Source organism: Podarcis vaucheri (genome assembly GCF_965113315.1).
Source record: "Podarcis vaucheri genome assembly, chromosome: W".
In the NCBI taxonomy this organism is placed as follows: Eukaryota; Metazoa; Chordata; class Lepidosauria; order Squamata; family Lacertidae; genus Podarcis; species Podarcis vaucheri.
The window spans coordinates 26,343,370-26,363,627 of record NC_138757.1 but is presented as its reverse complement, the minus strand read 5'-3'; the positions used below and the strand labels follow the sequence as shown (position 1 = coordinate 26,363,627).

The window sequence follows — 20,258 nt, the reverse complement described above, 5'->3', positions numbered from 1 at the left end:
GCTTATCCTGTCTGAACACTTCATTCACCTGGAAGTAATCTAGCCAACTAGAAAAGTGATCTTTTATTTTCTCATAACTTATCAATATTAGTTCACCCTCCTCCCTGTTACGATATTGAAGCAATGCAGCTGCGAGCTGCTGGTAGCTTGAAAACAAAACATAATGGGAATGTTGGGACTGTTCCGTGGGAAACAGAGGGACAGTCAATTCATAGTGCAGAGGGCACCGGAATTAGCTCAGAGTGTAATATGAGCTGGACAGGAAGTGTTTGTTCTCTCTCGACTGCAGGAGTAGGAAGAGAGCAGTCATGTTTTCTGTAATGCTGCAAAGACAGAAATAAAGGCATGTAAATACGTTTCTGTCTATCTCTTTCCCCTGCCTGGGGGGGGCATGAAAGAGGGGGGGTGTTCTTCTCACGCTGAGAAGGATCGCCTATCGCGACCTCTGCCTGGATCTTGCTGGGAAAGCAGACAGGGAGGTCAACAGGAGACCAAGCCGGGTGCCTGGGAGAGTTGCCAGTTTCTCCTGATAAAGGCTTGATTTCCGACATCTGGTAGCATGTAGCCAATGGTTTTGATCCATGAAAGCAACAAGAGAGGTTGATGGATCGTACTTCATCCTCTGCAAGGAGATAAGGAAGATATGGTAGCGTGCGGATGGAAGCTACAAGGACGGCTGAGCACTGGAGGAGGTGTTTTTGCTGAGCAACGGATTCCCTCAAGGTATGGTGATTATATGGCTGTGAGAGTGAACGCGAATTGAAGCATTCTTCGGTTCACTGAGTGTCTGCTTTTGGATGAAAACAGCACTGAGAGAGAGCCACATTCCTCGCATTCCTGATTCGTGATAAGCCAGTTGCTAAGCAACGAAACGTAAGTAAAGTGGAAAGTTACTAGCCAACGGAAAAGGGGCTGGGACTGTGAAAGGCTAGAAAAACACTGGCAAAAATTCGAGCGTTTGTTTTGTCTGCTATCTCACTGCTCTTGAAGGGACTTTCAAAACAGCCTGTGTTTAGCTGCAAAGTGCAACACAGTGAACAGCCAATAGACTCTTGGAATTTTACAGGCTTGAGAGTGAGAGCTGAGGCTTGGATTCAAAATGGATACCAAGAAGGGGGGAGGCTTACCTTACCCACCTCCACTGACTAATGACAATTATTCCTCATGGTCTGTAAAGATGAAAGCCCTGCTTCAGAATCAGAGGATTTTTGGGGTGATTGATAACCCCATCCCTGCTGCACCAACGCCAGGTTGGAATTCACAGAATGTGAGAGCCAGGACGGCCATAATTCTGTGTATCTCAGATGATCAACTCGTGCATATTCAGGATTTGGAATACGCGCGTGAGATTTGGCAAACGCTGCATAGAATACATCAGAGAGATGCTGGTTCTTCAGCGTTGCTGCATTTTGAAAAACTGACCAATCTGAGGCTAGCGCCTGATGGAGATGTACCAGCGCATCTGACAGAGATTAAATTCTTACGCCAGCAGATGGCGGAACGCAATTTCCCTCTACAGGAAGAGATATTCTGCTTCATGATTATTAACAGCCTTAATCGGACTTATAAAACAGTTGCAAGTCAGCTGGGTTCTCTACCTGCTCGAGATCTTACGACAGAGAGAATTTGTGTCGTGCTTCTCAATGAGAAAGACAGACTTGCTGCAATAGATGTCAAAGACAGGGGGAGAGAAGCTCGGAGTTCAAGCACCCCCGCTGCTATTGCTAGTGAAGAACAGGCTGTTGCTTTGAACGTTGTCCGTTGTTTCAATTGTGGACAGACTGGGCATCTTCAGCGGAATTGTAAGAAGCCACGTCAACAGAAAGGAGCTAAGGGGAGCTCTGCAAAGCCTGAGGTGTCAGGCAAAAGTCGTACCAAGTCCCAGGTGAAACCTGCAAAAGCATTGCTGTCAACAAAAGCCGCATTTTCAACGGAGAACGCTTTTGTTCTTGACATGGGATGCACGCAGCACATGACGTCGCACAGAGATCTGTTTTCAACGTTTAAGAAGCAAAGCTTCACTGTGAAACAGGCCAATGGCGAGGAGCTGAAAGCGACCGGGTTTGGAACTGTGTATCTTGAGAGTCTGAACTTGACTATTAACAATGTGTATTTGGTTCCTGATTTAAAGTTCAATCTGCTGAGTGTTTCGCAGATCACAAAGAAAGGACTGACTTTGTCCTATGATAGAGAAAGCTGCAAAATCTTCAAAGATGGAGAGCTGTATCTTTCTGCTAGATAGAAAGATGGACTGTATTTGTTGACTTTTGATCAAAGTGATTGCATAAATTGTAATGCATCTGAATCTAACATGATTTCTCTTGCAGGTATGACGAAGGACATCAAGAAGGCGACCGAGGTTGACAGGGCATTTCAGCGAGTGTATGCTGATGTGATTGGTCCTCTAGCACCATCTAGAGGCAATGCAAGATATTATCTTGTGTGTGTGGATTATTTCTCTCATTATGTGTGGGTATATATATTGCATAAACCACAAGAAGCCTTAGAAAGGTTTAAAGAGTTTTGTGACAAGGTTAAAAATGTTCATGATGCTAACATTGATTGTCTTTTCACAGATGAAAAGCCAGTTTTCTTTTACAGGATTTTCAGGATTTCCTGGATAAGAAAGGGATAAGGCACAAGACAGCTGTTTCAGCAGATGCATGGAACAAAAGTGTCTGTGTGCAAGTGAACAAAGAATTGCAAAATGGCATGAAGGCACAATTGCTGAGTTCACATTTGCCACATGAGTATTGGGCGGAGTCGTTAATGTGTTTTTGTTACAGTTGGATGCGAAAGGTTTCAAAAGATTTAGGAAGTTCTCCTTTTGAAAAGCTATTCCACAGAAAACCTTCTGTTGCCCATTTTAAGGTTTTTGGGTCTCATGTAAAGACTGAAGTTCCAGGTGGAGTAAAGAATGCTAGAGGCATTTTTGTGGGTTATGAAAAGGGTCTCTACAGAGTAATTTTGTCTGAATCTGGTCAGGTGATTCTCACGAAATTTCTAGAGAGTGCTCCTGAACAGGAGAGAGTAATTGTTCCCACATTTCCCACAGAGGACAATTCAGATGATGGTGATGATTTTACTGATTACAGTGGTACTGAGAGTAACAGTGATAGCTCGGAGAGCTCAGTTGACACAGTCATTGAGAGAAAATCTCACACAATGGGCAGACCTTCACAGGTGAAGGATGAACCACTGTTTACTATTGGAACTGGTTCTCCAAAGAGTCCTGAGACTGAACCAGTGAGCAGAGAGGATCAGCACCTCATACGTAGGTCTGAGAGAGTTACAAAGGGTGTACCACCCAAGAGGTATTCAAAAGAGTTTGCTAACTCAGCTGTTGCATGTGTTACTATTGTTGACAACTCAAGACAGGTTGAAGCTGTGTCTAAGTCAGAGACAAAGACACAACAGAGAGTTGCTAAGTGTAACACTACATTCCCTAGCCAAGGAAATGCAGATGCACTCATTCCTTGGAAGTCAGACAACCAGAGAGGTACACTGGGGAAACCAGTGGCGGGTACTTCCAAGGGTGGAACTGAAACAACAGGGGAGTGTTATATGTATATCAACTGTTTGTTTTCTTCTCTGGATCACGCTTTGCTCGCAGCGCACATTGATTCATATGGGGGAGTATGTTACGATATTGAAGCAATGCAGCCGCGAGCTGCTGGTAGCTTGAAAACAAAACATAATGGGAATGTTGGGACTGTTCCGTGGGAAACAGAGGGACAGTCAATTCACAGTGCAGAGGGCACCGGAATTAGCTCAGAGTGTAATATGAACTGGACAGGAAGTGTTTGTTCTCTCTCGACTGCAGGAGTAGGAAGAGAGCAGTCATGTTTTCTGTAATGCTGCAAAGACAGAAATAAAGGCATGTAAATACGTTTCTGCCTATCTCTTTCCCCTGCCCGGGGGGGGGCAGGAAAGAGGGGGGGTGTTCTTCTCAAGCTGAGAAGGATCACCTATCGCAACCTCTGCCTGGATCTTGCCAGGAAAGCAGACAGGGAGGTCAACAGGAGACCAAGCCGGGTGCCTGGGAGAGTTGCCAGTTTCTCCTGATAAAGGCGTGATTCCTCACACTCCCCCCCCCTTAATATTGTGTTATACTTTATCCAGTTCTCTTTGATGTTGTTGCTTTTTTTAACAGTGATTGCTTCTAGTGGAGAGTTCCATCTTGGGGTTTTCTGTTCCAAATATCTTTTGTATTTTCCCCATACCTTATATATAACATTTCTTATTATATGATTTGAAAAACTCCTGTGCCTCTTTATTTTCCCATAATTAAGATAGCCATGCCACCCAAAACGGGTGTCATGACCTTCTAGATCTAAAATATCCCAATTTTTTAATAAATATCAATTTTTCTACCAGAGAAGACATGAGGCTTCGTAATATAGCTTCAAATCCGGTAACCCGTAGCCACTTCTTTCTACAGTATCTTTTAATATCTTATGCTTTACTCTTGGTCTTTTACCCTTCCACAAAAATTTAGAAATTTCTTTTTGCCACTTGTTGATACTGCTGGTCTTTCCTGTAATTGGAATCGTTTGGAATAGAAAGAGTAGCTTCGGTAAAACTATCATTTTAATTACCGAAATACGGCCCAGGAATGATAAATTTAACCTTGTCCATGTCTCCAACTGTCTTTTGATATCTTTCCAACAATTGGTATAATTATCTTCATATAAGTTAATATTCTTTGGTGTTATCCATAATCCTAAATACTTGATTTTGGGTTAGATTTTAATGTGTATTATTTGTTCTAATTCTGCTTTTTCATCTGGCGACATATTTTTAACTAATAGTTTTGTCTTGTTTAAATTCATTTTCAACCCCGCAACTTTACCGTAGCCATATATTATTTCCAACGCCTTTCTTAAACTCTGTTTTGGTTGCTCCGTAGTTATAATTAAATCGTCAGCAAATGCCCTCATTTTGTAACTTCTATTTCCCAGCATAATCCCTTTTATTTCTTTTTCTTCTCTAATTTTTTACATAAAACTTCCAATGTTAATATGAAAATTAAGGGGGATAGTGGGCCACCTTGTCTGACCCCTTTACTGATTTCACACTCCTGTGATAAATTTCCATTGATTATGATTTTAGCTTTTTGTTTTGATTATATTGCTTCAATCCCTTTTATATACTGTATACCAAAATCCATATGGTGTAATAGACCTTTCATAAATTTCCAGGATACCCTGTCGAAAGCTTTTTCTGCATCTATAGCCATTAAGACTGCCTTCTTTTCTATTCTTAAGTCTAAATACGCTAATAAGTTTATAATGTTTCTAGTGTTGTTATAAATGTACCTCCTGGGCAAAAAGCCAGCTTGGTCATTGTGTATCATCATCTGGAAGCCTTTTTTTGATCTTTCGGCTAAAATATTTGCAAATAATTTATAATCGTTATTTAGAAGTGCGATAGGCCCATAGTTGTTAATAAGCAGATTGTCCGTTCCCTGTTTTGGAATTAATGCAATAAGGCTGTCTTTCCAAGAATCTGGCATGGTTCCGTCTTTTAAGATGTTGTTCATTGTCAGGGAACTGACATCAGAGCAACGGGAGAAGGAGAGGCTCTCCGATTCTGCAGGGGAAGGTACCAGCACAAGGGGGAGCCGTAGCTTGATAGAGGGGGAAGGAAATCAGCGAAACACCAAGGATCCAGGAGAGCAAATGGCAGAGGAGGTGGAAGGGCTCCGGGATTCTTCCTTGGAAGTCAGTGAGGAGAGCACTGGTCCTCCACTACCCACGCCCTCCCTGCGCAGAAGACTTCCGCACAATGAGTGGCGGAGGCGATTGGGTGTCAAACAGCTTTTATGCTGGCAAAGGTTTAAGAAACGCCCACAGACAGATTCTGCTAGTGACTGAGGCAGCCACGCTGAGATGGGCTGTGCAATCAAAACGGTTTAAACTATGCAACCAAGCTTCAAAGTGGGAAAGTTTACGCACGAGTAACTCCCAACCACTACAGCAATCTGTCTGTCACCGAAAGTTGCTCGTACGCAACAAGCAGGCGGCATCATGAGTGAGACAGGAGAAGTCAGAGCCACGGAAGGGGCTGCTGGAGGACAATCGCTGGTGGAGAGAAACCGCGAATTGGAACAGCACATAGCCCTCTTGACAGCGAGGCTGGACGAACGACGGTCTCAAGATGCCCAGAGCAAGCCAACCCCCAAAGCAAGGAAGGTACCGGGACTGGTGCATAAGTTTGGGGGGAGACCTCAAGATTATGGTGCGTTTAGAACAGAAATAGAATACGCCTTGAAATTGCAGCATAGCGTTTTTGCAGACGATGAAGCGCGAGTGGCTTATATCGTGGGTCACCTGGAGGATGGGGCTAGGGCATGGATCAGGCCCCTGATGGCAACGCAGAATGCAGCCATGCGGGACGTACTGAAATTCTATCAGGCGATGGACGCGATGTTTGCCAGCGATATTGAGGAAAGTGTGACAAAACGGGAACTGATGAGCTGTAAACAGGTAGACCAGTCAGTTAGAGACTACTGGTCACGTTTTGCAATGATAGTTCACCTTCTCGGGTGGCAGCTGGACTCTGAACCCATACAAATGTTGTTTGAGGAGGGGTTGTCACCAACGGTCAAGGATGAGCTTTCGCGCGCACCCTGCCCACAGTCCATGGACCTGCTGACCAAAGCTGCACTTGCGATTGGTGTGAGGCTCAGGAAAGGCGGGAAGGCAGAGAGCAGCGTTGTCATGACTACCGCATTCCTAAGATACCAAGGGAGCCTTCCCCGCCGGCGGAGCCAATGGAAATAGGGAGTGCGCGCGCCCGGGAGGCTTCAAGCTCCAGCGAAAGTCGCAAGAGAGAGGGAAAGGACATAAAAACGACCAAGAAATGTTTCCTCTGCCAGCGGCCAGGACATTTTGCCAGAGTCTGCCCACAAAGAAAGGCCTGGCAAGGAATGGTGGGAGCCGTGGGGGGTGAGGAGGAGGGGCAACAGACACAGGAGCAGGGAAATGGGAACGCTTGGCTGCCAATCAACGGGCACAGCAGCCAGGCCAGCAACCAGTAAAGGTGCCCAAACCAGATTCCCCAAAGGCAGCTATAGCCATTGAGGTGGTGCTAGAACTCCCGAATGGACACCCAGTCAAGGTTCAGGGGATGCTGGATTCAGGCAGCTCCTGCAATTTCTTCAGCAAGGACTTTGCATTAGAGCGCCAGCTTCACTTGCTACCTTTGGATTTCCCCTTGCAAGTAACCACCATTGATGGGAGGGAGCTTCTAGGAGGGGAAGTGACACACCAGACCCCACCAATGAGAATGAGGGTGTCTAGGCACTCAGAGATTATCGCCTTTCACGTTGCCTCACTAGCGGGGCCCCCAATAATATTAGGGATGAGCTGGCTAGCACAACATGATCCCGTGGTGGCGTGGCATCAGAGGACAGTCAGCTTTGGGTCAGCCTACTGCCTGGAGCACTGCCTAGGAGGGGAAACACCAAGGATGAGTGTAGCCCGAGTGGCAGGAATGGCAGTGGAACGGAAAGGGGAGGTGCCGCCACAATATGCTGATCTGAGGGAGGTCTTCAGTGAGAAGGAGGCAGATAGGCTACCACCCCACAGGCCCTTTGACTGCCAAATCAACTTGCTCCCAGGGGCGCAGCTGCCGGTTGGTAAGCTGTATGCCATGTCGGACAGGGAGATGAAGGAGTTACGGGAGTTTATTGACAAGAACCTAAAGAGAGGATTCATAAGAGAATTGAAAGCAGTGGGAGGTAGTCTGGTGTTTTTTGTGGACAAAAAAGACACGGATAAACCCAGGCTTGTAGTGGACTTCAGGGCCGTAAATTTGGTGTCGGAACCCGTGACTTTCCCAATGCCCAGAATTGACGACATTTTGACGAGAGTGAGGAAGGGAAAGATTTTTACCAAACTAGACCTCAGGGGGGCTTACAACTTGATCAGGATGAGGGAGGGGGATGACTGGAAGACCACCATGTTCACCCCACTAGGGGCCTTTGAATATTTAGTTATGCCTTTTGGATTACAGTCAGGCTCCGCCTGTTTTCAAGCTTTCATGCACCACGTGTTGGGGTCACTGCTTTACAAGAACTGTGTGGCCTTCCTGGACGACGTATTGATTTATTCGGAAAGTGAGGAGCAACATGTACGAGACGTTAGGGAAGTGCTACAACGATTGCAGAACCACCAGTTGTGGGTCAAGCTAGAGAAATGTCAGTTTCATGCCAGAGAAGTGGAGTTTCTGGGGTACAAGTTGTCTGACAAGGGCTTAGCGATGGACCCAAGCAAGGTGCAAGCAATGTTGGAATGGGAACCCCCCAAAACACGGAAGGACGTACAAAGGTTCCTAGGTTTCAGCAACTTCTACAGGAGGTTCATCAAGAACTTCGCCCATTTGACCGCACCCATCACGGACTGTCTCAGTAGCAAAAAGAAGTTCGTGTGGACGGAGGAAGCTCAGCAATCCTTTGAAAGATTGAAGAAGGCGTTCGCATCGGAAGAGCAACTATTACACGTAGACTTGGAGAAACCCCTGAGGTTGGAGACCGACGCGTCAGACAGAGCCATAGGGGCGGTCCTTTTGCAGCCAGGGCAGAGCAAACAGGAATGGAAACCGTGTGCCTTTTTCTCGAGGAAGCTGAGCAAGTCGGAGCAAAACTATACCGTGTATGACCGAGAACTGCTCGCGATCTACGCTGCCTTTCGTCGTTGGCGCCATCTACTGATAGGGGCGCAACACAGAATCCAGGTGTGCACCGATCACAAGAACCTAGAGTACTGGAGGACTGCACGCGTACTCAACCAGAGACAGATTTGCTGGGCGCAGGAGTTCTCCAAGTTTTCCTTCGAAATGCAGTATGTGCCCGGGGAGGAAAACGTGAGAGCGGATGCTCTCTCGCGGAAGCCAGAGTACTTCGAAGGAGAGGGTCCGCCGGAGACACGACACATCATACCTGAGGACCGATGGGTGTGTGGGGAAACCCTAGTGGGGAAAAGAGAACTGGCAGGGCTTACTAGGAATGATGAATTTGCACGAACTAAAATCAGGGAGCTACGAGATGGGAGAGAGGCACCAGAAGAATTTGAGGAGAAAGAAGGGGTGTTGCACTATAGAGGGGCTATGTATGTACCGGGGGAAGCCCTAAGGGAATGACTACTCAAACAACTACACGACAACCCCACAGCAGGGCACTTAGGACAGCACAAAACGATGATGCTGGTCACCAGACAGTTCTGGTGGCCACGGGTGAGGGAGAATGTACGGGAATATGTATGAGGGTGCGACCATTGCCAAAGGGCAAAAGGGGAGCGGGCGGTACCAGCAGGCTTACTGGAACCCTTACCCACACCGAGCAAACCCTGGGAGGTGGTGTCCATTGATTTTATGACTGATTTGCCCAAATCACGGGGGGAAACAGCGGTCATGGTAGTAGTCGACTTACTGAGCAAAATGTGCCATTTCATAGCCTGTTCACATGCGGTGACGGCGGAAGAGACGGCACGTTTGTTCGTAGAGCACATTTTCAGGTTGCATGGCGCCCCCTTGAGGGTTATCTCCGACCGCGGAAAACAATTTACCTCCCGGTTCTGGAGGAAGCTTATGAGCTTGCTGCAAGTCGAGGTGGGGTTCTCGACAGCAAGGCACCCAGAGACCAATGGGCAAGCGGAAAGGGCAAATAGTATACTCCAGCAATACTTACGCTGCTACGTCAGCGAGAGGCAGAACGATTGGGTAGAGAAACTAGCGCTGGCTGAATTTGCGTACAATAACGCGGAACACGTGTCTACGGGAATGAGTCCGTTTATGGCCAATTATGGATGCCATCCCAGAGCCTTCCCGGGGGGTGAGGAGCAAAACTGGAGTGTACCCGCGGCGGAGCAGTTCGTGGAAGAAATGGAAGCCCTACACCAGCATCTTAAGATGAATTTAGAGAGGGCCAAGGCTGTTTACAAGAAGCAGGCAGACAAGCACCGCAGGGAAGGGGAAACCATACGGGTGGGGGACAGGGTGTGGTTGTCCACCCAAGGGTTACCCTTTAAAGGGGGGGAGCAAGAAGTTGCAGCCCCGACGGCTGGGGCCATTCGAGGTAACACAACAGGTAAACCCCGTAGCATTCAAGCTCAAGTTGCCCGACAGTATGAAAATACACCCTGTGTTCCACAGGTCCTTGCTTTCACCACACAGGGAGGGGCGGGAATTCCTGGGGCGAGAGGTAGGAGTCCCCCCACAACCGCAAGTAGAAGAAAGGGAACACCAGCGCTCGGCCACGGAAATAATAGATTCGAGGTGGCGAGGTCGTCAGGTGGAGTACTTGGTGGCTTGGGAAGGGGAGCCCGGGTCAGAAAACACGTGGGTTCCAGCGGAAGCCGTCGATGACAGGTATATGGTGGAAGTATTCCACCGCCAGTTCCCGGAGAAGCCCAAACCCTTGGAGAGGTTCTGGGAGGAACAATTTGGAACCACAGATGACGAAGAGGGTTTCGAGGGGTATTCAGAATCCGAGGCAGAATCGGACTGGGAGGTTCATCCCGTGGGTGGGAACCAAAGCAGGTGGGAAGAGGGTTTCGAATCCACTGAGGATGGTGACAGTTCCTTCCGGGGTTTCCCCGTCTCGTCGGCCGAAGAAGAGAGAGAAATCGATTCTACCGGGCGAGCAGGGGGTGGGGGTCCTGGAGGGGAGGTGGATGTCAGGGAACTGACATCAGAGCAACGGGAGAAGGAGAGGCTCTCCGATTCTGCAGGGGAAGGTACCAGCACAAGGGGGAGACGTAGCTTGATAGAGGGGGAAGGAAATCAGCGTAACACCAAGGATCCAGGAGAGCAAATGGCAGAGGAGGTGGAAGGGCTCCGGGATTCTTCCTTGGAAGTCAGTGAGGAGAGCACTGGTCATCCACCACCCACACCCTCCCTGCGCAGAAGACTTCCGCGCAATGAGAGGCGGAGACAATTGGGTGTCAAACAGCTTTTATGCTGGCAAAGGTTTAAGAAACGCCCACAGACAGATTCTGCTAGAGACTGAGGCAGCCACGCTGAGATGGGCTGTGCAGTCAAAACGGTTTAAACTATGCAACCAAGCTTCAAAGTGGGAAAGTTTACGCATGAGTAACTCCCAACCACTATATTCATGATACTTCTTAATGGGTCAGATAGTAAGTCCTCCATTTTTTTATAATATATTGCCGGTAGGCCGTCTGGCCCTGGTGGCTTTCCTATCTTTGCTTCCTTAATTGCTCTTTGCATTTCGTACGATGTAATAGGGGCATTCAACGGTTCTTTTTGTTCTTTAGTAAGTTTCGGAAGACAGTTCTGTTCTAAATGTTCTTTAACTTCTTCTGTTGTTTCATTTCCTTCCTTATAGATTTCTCTAAAGAATTCGAGAAATCGTTTCTCTATTTCTTTAGGGTTGTTTATTATTTTGCCTTTGCACTTAACTCTATTTATAAGCCTTTCTGCCTCTCTCTTCTTTAATTGCCATGCTAATAACCAGGCTCAGGTTCTGTTTCAGGCTGTGTCTCTGTTTCAGGCTCCGGCGCTGTATCAAACACTGTTGCAGACTCAGGCTGTGGCACTATGGCTGTAGCTGTGGCTCTGGTTCTGTTTCAGGCTCTGGCACTGTATCAAGCAGTGTTTCAGGCTCAGGCTCAGGCCTCTGCTCTTTATTAGGCTTTGTCTCAGTCTTTGGCTCTAGCACTTATTCTAGCTCTATTTCAGGCTCGGCCTGTGTCTCAGCCTTTGTCTCTGTTTCACGCTGTTTCTGTTTCAGGCTCCGACGCTGTTTCAAGCCCTGTATCTGCCTCTGCCTCTGTTTCAGGCTCTGGCACTCTATCAAGCACTGTTTCTGGCTCTGGCTCTCTTTCAGGCTCTGGTTCTGAATTAGGGTTTTGTTCTGGCTATGGCTGTGTCTCTGGATCTGGCTGTGTCTCTGCTTCAGGCTTCTATGCTGTATCAAGCACTGTATCAGGCTCTGCCTCTCCCTCTGCCCCTGGCTACGTTTAAGCGTCAGACTCAGTTTCAGACAGTGTCTCTGTTTCAGGATCCAGCACTCTATCAAGCACTATTTCAGACTCAGGCTGTGGATCTCGGCTGTGGCTGTGGATCTCGGCTGTGGCTCTAGGCTCCGTCTGTGGCTCTGTCTGTGGCTCTGGCTCTCTTTCATATTTTTTTAAAATATTTTATTGAGTTTTTAAACACAAAATAAAAAGTAAACACACAAAATCCCTTCACCAAAAAGATAACATACAAAGAAATAAGTACAAGTCTACCCACAAACAACATAGATAAAAGAAAATAAAGAATGTAACTAACTGGACTTCCTCGCATCTCCCTTACCCTGCATTATTTATAATAAAAAATACCAGTAAATTATTACCTTGTTTCATGCCTTATTTAGTACTTTTCAAATGTTATATTTCTAAATTCAAAGTAGTTTTTGTCAATTATTTGTACCTTAAATTAAACATAATATTACTTTAAATTTCGACCTTTTTTTACTTATAACTTAGTTTTCTGTATCTCACAATTAAATTACTGGAGCCGTGTTTTTCTAAATCGTGCAGTTTCTTAACATTCATACAACTTGTAATGTTTTTGTAAATAGTCCTTGAATTTTTTCCAGTCCTCTTCCATTGTTTCTTCTCCCAAATCTCGGATTCTGCCAGTCATTTCAGCCAGTTCCATATAGTCCATCAATTGCGTCTGCCACTCTTCCAGCGTGGGCAAATCTTGTATCTTCCAATATTTTGCAATAAGTATTCTTGCTGCTGTAGTCGCATACATAAAAAAAGTTCTGTCCTTTTTTAACACTTTCTGGCCGACAATGCCCAAGAGGAAGGCCTCTGGTTTCTTGGTAAAGGTATATTTAAATACCTTTTTTAGCTCATTATAAATCATTTCCCAGAATGCCTTCACCCTTGGACAGGTCCACCAGAGGTGAAAAAATGTCCCTTCAGCCTCCTTACATTTCCAACATTTATTATCAGACAGGTGATATATCTTTGCGAGTTTGACTGGGGTCATGTACCACCTATATATCATTTTCATAATATTTTCCTTCAAGGCATTACATGCCGTGAATTTCATTCCGGTGGTCCATAACCTTTCCCAGTCCTCAAACATAATGTTATACCCAATATCCTGTGCCCATTTTATCATGGCTGATTTGACTGTCTCATCCTGAGTGTTCCATTTAAGCAGCAAGTTATACATTCTTGAAAGTACCTTAGTCTTTGGTTCAGAACTTTGAGAATTCTGATGTCAAATAACCAATCAAGTCTCCCTGTTCAAGTTCTGGGATAGCTCTCAGTCTGAGATTATTTTCCCTATTTCTCAGTTCAACCATAGACAGGTAGGCCTGCTGTTCACTGATCTGTTTGTGCAAAGGCTTTACCTCCACTTTTATTGCCTCGGCCTTCTGATTGGCTTCCACTGCTTTTTGATTGGCTTCCTCAGCCAGTTTACGATTTTCTGCAGTTGCTTCCTGGAGATTCCCAATTGCTTGCGTATGTTGAGCAACTTGATCAGTCAGTTTGCTAATAGTGGCTGTGGCTTGGTCAATTTTGGACGAATGCTCATCCGCTTTTTTATTTAAAATTGCCAGTTGTTCTAAAATTTGATTTAAAACTGTTTCAGATCCTCCTGCAGCCATATCCTCTGATGATGTCTGCTCTGTTACCATAAAGCACCAATGCTGCAGCAAGCAAAGGCTCCAGCAGCTCAGTCAGCTGCTTGTGGCTGGAAAGCCAAACAGGATGTTTGTGACTGTTGCCATGGGAACAAAGGGGCAGTCCATTCTGTACTGAGCACCGGATGTTAGCTCAGTGTGTGTGTCATATGACCCGTACTGGAAGTACATGGGTGGAGTTTCTTCTTGCTGTTGTCGAGTGCAGACATGTTTCTCTGTACTGATATGAGAGACAGAAATAAAGGATGTAAATAGTTTTCTGTCTGCTTCTTTCCCCTCCCTGGGGGACACCAAAGGGGAGAGAGGAAGAACGGTGTGTTCCTCTCACTTCTGAGAAGAATCGCCGAGACCTCGCCTGCTTATCAGCAGAGTGGAGACGCGGGGAGGTCGACAGGAATATCTGCCGGTGCCTACGCTGTGGCACATTCCTCTGACCCAGGCAGAATTCCAAAAGTGGCAGCCTTCGGATGGTTGCTGTTTTCTTTGATCCATCGGACATCTGCATGAGAGGCTGGTGAATTGTCCTCCTCTGCTCCATGGAAGCCTGATGGGAGAGGCTGATTCTCTGCAGCCAGAAGCTGACCAGAAGAAGCTGACAGCCAAGCCGATGCTCAAGGTATGAGATTTTAAGGGCTTAAAAGAGTGAATGCAGAATGATTCATTCCCTGCTTCACGGAGAGCGTGTGTGGGAAAGCAGCTCCAACTTAGAAGAGGCCTGCATTCCAGGCATTCTTGTGGTTTCCTGTCCAAGGAAAGGAATGCGCTGTTGCTAAGCAACGTCCTTCAGTGAAGGCTGTGCCTCAGAGAGGAGAAATGGAAAGTTACTTGAGAGGGCTGGACAGTCAGTCTATGCCTCAGAGAGGCGAAAACAAAGTTTTGTTATGACTAGGTCCTCACGAACTGCTGGAAGGGACTTTCCAACGCAGCCAGTGTCAGAGTTGCCAGGTGTCAAGAGTGTAAACAAGCCAGCTATTGGATTTTAGAGGCTTGAGTTATAGAGTCAATGCAAGGACTCAAAATGGATGCCAAGAAGGGGGGAGGCTTGCCTTCTCCACCCCTCCTGACCAATGACAATTATTCATCTTGGTCTGTAAAGATGAAGGCCCTGCTGCAGAATCAGAGACTGTTTGGGGTGATTGAAAATCCCATCCCTGCAGCACCAACGCGTGCTTGGGAGTCACAGAATGTGAAGGCTAGGACTGCTATAATTCTGTGCGTCTCAGATGATCAATTGGTGCATATTCAGCATTTAGAAAATGCGCAAGAGGTTTGGAACACGCTGCGTACAACGCATCAGAGAGATGCCGGTTCTTCAGCGTTGCTGTATTTTGAGAAGTTGACCAATCTGAGATTAGCGCCTGATGGAGATGTTCAAGCGCACCTGACAGAAATGAAGTTCCTGCGTCAACAGATGGTGGAACGCAATTTCCGTCTACAGGAGGAAGTGTTTTGCTTCATGATGATAAACAGCCTGAACCGCACCTACAAGGTTGTTGCCAGTCAGCTTGGTTCGCTACCTGCTTAGGATCTGACCGCGGAAAGGGTGTGTGCCGTCGTCCTGAACGAACACGACAGACTTGCTGCACTGGAAGTGAAGGACAGAGGGAGGCAAGAACAGAGTTCGAATCCTCCCACTGCTGAATCTACTGGAGAGCATGCCGTAGCATTGAGTGCTGTCCGATGCCACAATTGTGGACAGACTGGGCATCTACAGTGAAACTGTAAGAAGCCGCGACAGTCAAAAGGAGCCAAGAACAGCTCTACGAAGCCTGAGGCGTCAAGCAAAAGCCGTACCATGTGCCAGGTGAAACCTGCAAAGGCTATGATGGCGAAAGGAACCACGCCAGATGTTGGGAACGCATTCATAATCGACACCGGCGCCACGAAACATCTCTGCCCACACAGAGAACTGTTTTCAACGTTGAGGAAGCAAAGCTTCACTGTGAAACAAGCCAACGGTCAAGAACTGGAAGCGACCGGAATTGGAACTGTGTATCTTGAGAGTCTGAACTTGACTATAAGTGATGTTTACCTGGTTCCAGAACTGAGATTTAATCTGCTGAGCGTGTCGCAGATTGCAAAGAAGGGACTAAAACTGACCTATGATGCTAAAAGATGCAAGATCTACAAAGATGGAGAACTGTTTCTTACTGCCAAAGAGAAAGATGGAATGTATTTGTTGACTTTTGATCAAAGTGATTACATGAAATGTAATACTTCTGATTCTAACGAAATTTCTCTTGCAGGTCTGACCAACAAGAGCACCAAGAAGGTGGCTAAGAAGGTTGACAGAGCGTTTCAGCGGGTGTATGCTGATGTGATTGGTCCTCTAGAACCATCTAGAGGCGGTGCAAAATATTACCTTGTGTGTGTTGATTGTTTCTTGGGTTTACTTGATGAAGAAACCGCAGGAAACTTTAGAAAAGTTTCAGGAGTTTTGTGACAAGGTTAAAAGTATGCATGATGCTAACATTGATTGTCTTTTCACAGATGACAAGCCAGTTTTTCTTTTACAGGATTTCCAGAGGTTCCTGGATGAGAAAGGGATAAGACACAAACTTGCTAGTTCCGAAGAAGCATGGAAGAAATGTGTCTGTGTTAGGGTGAACAAAGAATTGCAAAAGGGGATGCATGCGCAATTGCTGAGTTCACATTTACCACATGACTATTGGGCCGAATCGCTAGCGTCCTATCTTCATGTGTGGTTGAGGAAAGTCTCAACAGAGTTGGGATGTTCTCCTTTTGAGAAGCTGTTTAATAGAAAACCTTCTGTTGCCTATTTTAAGGTTTTCGGGTCTCATGTGAGAACAGAAACTCCAAGTGGGGTAAAGAATGCCAGAGGCATCTTCGTAGGTTATGAAAAAGGTCTCTACAGAGTAATTTTGTCTGAATCTGGTCAGGTGATTCTCACAAAATTTCTAGAGAGTGCTCCTGAACAGGAGAGAGTGATTGTTCACACTTTTCCCACAGAGGATGATGATGATGATGATGATGAGTTTGATCTTATTGAGTTCAGTGGTACTGATGATGATGACACTGATAGCTCAGACAGCTCAGTTGTCACAGTCATTGAGAGGAAATCTCAAATAATGACTAGACCCTCAGAAGAGGAGGATGAACCACTGATTAAGCTTAATACTGGTTCTCCAGAGAGTTCAGAGGCTGAACCAGAAAGCAGAGAAGAGCAGCAGCTCTTACATAGGTCTGAGAGAGCAACGAAGGGTGTACCACCCAAGAGATATTCAAAGGAGTTTGCTAACCTTGCATATGTTGCTGTTGTAAACGACCAAGGACAGATTGAAGCAGTGTCTAAGTCAGAGACAAAGGCACAACAGAGAGTTGTTAACCAAGGTAATGTGAAGTCACACAACCAGAGAGGTACATTGGTTAAACCAGTGGCGGGTAGTTCCAAGGGTGGAACTGAAACAACAGGGCAATGTTATAAGTATAACAACTGTTTGTTTTCCTCTCTGGATGACGCTTTGCTCGCAGCACGCATTGATACTTTAGGGGGAGTATGTTACCATAAAGCACCAATGCTGCAGCAAGCAAAGGCTCCAGCAGCTCAGTCAGCTGCTTGTGGCTGGAAAGCCAAACAGGATGTTTGTGACTGTTGCCATGGGAACAAAGGGGCAGTCCATTCTGTACTGAGCACCGGATGTTAGCTCAGTGTGTGTGTCATATGACCCGTACTGGAAGTACATGGGTGGAGTTTCTTCTTGCTGTTGTCGAGTGCAGACATGTTTCTCTGTACTGATATGAGAGACAGAAATAAAGGATGTAAATAGTTTTCTGTCTGCTTCTTTCCCCTCCCTGGGGGACACCAAAGGGGAGAGAGGAAGAACGGTGTGTTCCTCTCACTTCTGAGAAGAATCGCCGAGACCTCGCCTGCTTATCAGCAGAGTGGAGACGCGGGGAGGTCGACAGGAATATCTGCCGGTGCCTACGCTGTGGCACATTCCTCTGACCCAGGCAGAATTCCAACATGCTCAACTTCCCCTTCTTGTGTTCCTAAAACAGCTGGGACAGATGATCTGCATGGCTGAGAAGTCAAAGTTGTTTGTACCAGTTGTTTAGCTTTCGTTTTAGCCAATCTTGCTTTCCCTGTGCCACTCATTCCAATCCTGACTACGTGCCAAGGTCAGACTATATGCAGTCCCATGGGAAAGACAATTCCAGAGAGTAAACAACAAGGCAGCAAAGAATCAAAACAAAATGCAGTTCCCAGACAGTTGTAAATCCAAAGTCCTCTAGGGGGAGTGCAACTGTACTTCAAAAGAGAGAAAGAGTTATTCCGCCATTAAAGTCCCAGCAGTTAAAAACAGATTTAAAGGGAACCTTCAAATTCCTTTTGGCATATAGAGCTTTTCCCCAAGTTAAAACAAAGTCTCAAGAAAGGTGCAAGAAACAGTTTCCCTATTTGTATCCAAACTGTAACGCTCGCATGTAGCACTTTCAGAATTGAAAACAGTTTCCGCAATTTGACAGTTCTTTTTTACCCTGGCAGTCCGTGACTTTGGGCTTCTCAGTCATTTGTAAATCCACAAAGGAGAGGAAAAGTCCAATCAAAAGCCAGCAAAAATAAAGCAGAATTGTCTCTTTTAAATTCTTAAAAGCAAGTTCAATTGTTGCACGAAAATCCACACTTTTCACAGCCCTTTTTAAAGTGCTTCCAGCTTGTCAAAATCTTTACTTTGATCTTTTAAGCACAATCGGGAGATGGACTTCCTCTTTGCGTCTCCCGTTTTCAGCCAAATTCAATCGCTTTAGTCCCAAAATTTTTAAATTCCCCTACTCACGGGTTTGTAGTTTAGAGTCTGATGTTCCAGGAAGAAAGGTCAGCGCTCATCAGCAGCAGCCGCGCGGCTTCACTTCCGCAGAAAGAGCGATGAACTCACAGCACCGCTCCCCCTTCCACGTTCCGGAGCCCCTTACGGGGTTCCTTCCTCGTTTCGGGGGGGGGCTCTTCTGGTGCCCGCCGAGTCCCACGGCCACAGGCTCACTCTGCCTGTGGTTTTTCTTGATGGGTCACCGCTTTGCCGTAGCGGACGACCCTTTTCTGCGGAACCCCTCTTCACAGCTCGAAGAGGACCGCCATTGCCGTTTCGCGCCGCCTCCGGAAGTCCGGCTCTGGCTCCCTTTCAGGGTCTGGTTCTGAATGAAGATCTAGTTCTGACTCTGATTCAGGGTCTCATAATGGCTCTTCCTCTGCCTCTGACCCAGCTATGTTTCAAGGTCTGGTTCTCTTTCAGGCTCTGGTTCTGAATTAGGGTTTTGTTCTGGCTCTGGCTGTGTCTCTGGCTGTGTCTCTGGCTCTGGCTCCAGCTCCGGCACTGTATCAAGTACTGTTGCAGACTCAGGCTGTGGCTCTAGGCTGTGGCTGCAGCTATGTTTTGCGCTCCGGCCCTGTATCAAGCCCTATTTCTGGCTCTGGCTCCTGCTCTGGCTCTGTCTCTGATTCATGTTCTCCCTCTGACTCTGATTCAGGGTCTCGCTCTGGCTCTGGCTCTGGCTCTGGCACTCTATCAAGGACTGTTTCAGACTCAGGCTGTGGCTGTGGCTGTTGCTCTGGTTGGGGCTGTGGCTCTTTTTCAGGCTCTGGTTCTGAATGAGGGCTTGGTTATGGCCCTGATTCAGGGTCTCGCTCTGTCTCTGGCTGTGTCTCTGTTGCACCTCAAACGGTGGTTTGTTGTTGTTGTTGTTGTTGTTGTTGTTGTTGTTGTTGTTGTTTTGCTTCTGGGGTGGGGCAAATGTTTAGTTGGGGCGGGGATTATTTTAAGTTTAGCATAATTGTTACTTGCTTTGTTTTTCTTTTACTATTTTTTTAGGTTATTGTATAGTTTGTATTTTGCTTTTTAAGGGGAAAGGGTCAGGGCTGCCTGGGAGGGGGCCTCAGCCAACAGAATGGCTGGGGCAGGTTCCCTACGAGGGGATGTATTGGAACACCCAGTCTCTGTTATCGCGGGTGGGAGGAGCAGTTGCGCTAAGACCAGACCACGTCTTTACCGAAGATCTGGTTCTGACTCTGATTCTGATTCTCTGATTCTGGCTTGTTGTGTGTAGTGAAGGGTTAACCTTCTGTGCCTCAAGCCTTACAGGAGGCGCTTACAAGGGAAGTAAGCCAGGACGTGACGAAAGCAGCTTGGAATGCTGTGAGCTGAGTGGGAACCGAAAGCAGTTCAGCCGCTGCACTGAGAGAGAAGGACGCAGAGAAAATGCAGCTTGAATCTGATGGTCTTTATGAATTGTAAACACACTATATTTGAGCAAATAAAGGGATAGTAGGACAGAAGAAACGTGTGGGACTTGTTTACTGCTCTCTTGACACACCCCGCTGTGTACTTCTGCTAATTGCTTTACGATCTACAGAGGCTCCCAGGGGAAGTGTGGCTGGGCGCCGAACAATAATGCAGTAAATCTACTGAACATGGTTATGGGTGAACGTGAAGCGTGTGAGAAAGGGCTTGGAAGACTTTAAAAGGACTGAACGTCAGCTTGATCGACTGCCAAGGCTTCAAAGAGAGCAGAGGGCAGATCGGAGGAGGCTGACGGAGTGGGAGCTGGGAGCCACGTTGTCCGGAGTGCC

At 46.7% G+C, this 20,258-nt stretch overlaps 1 long non-coding RNA gene across 1 annotated transcript; it reads left to right on the top strand.

Annotated features, from left to right (window-relative positions):
* Positions 1–2,635: 2,635 nt before the first annotated feature.
* On the top strand, positions 2,636–17,462 carry LOC309523382. Its single transcript, XR_014215335.1, has 2 exons — positions 2,636–2,765; positions 16,716–17,462. It is a non-coding gene; the product is annotated as an uncharacterized lncRNA (long non-coding RNA).
* Positions 17,463–20,258: the final 2,796 nt, after the last annotated feature.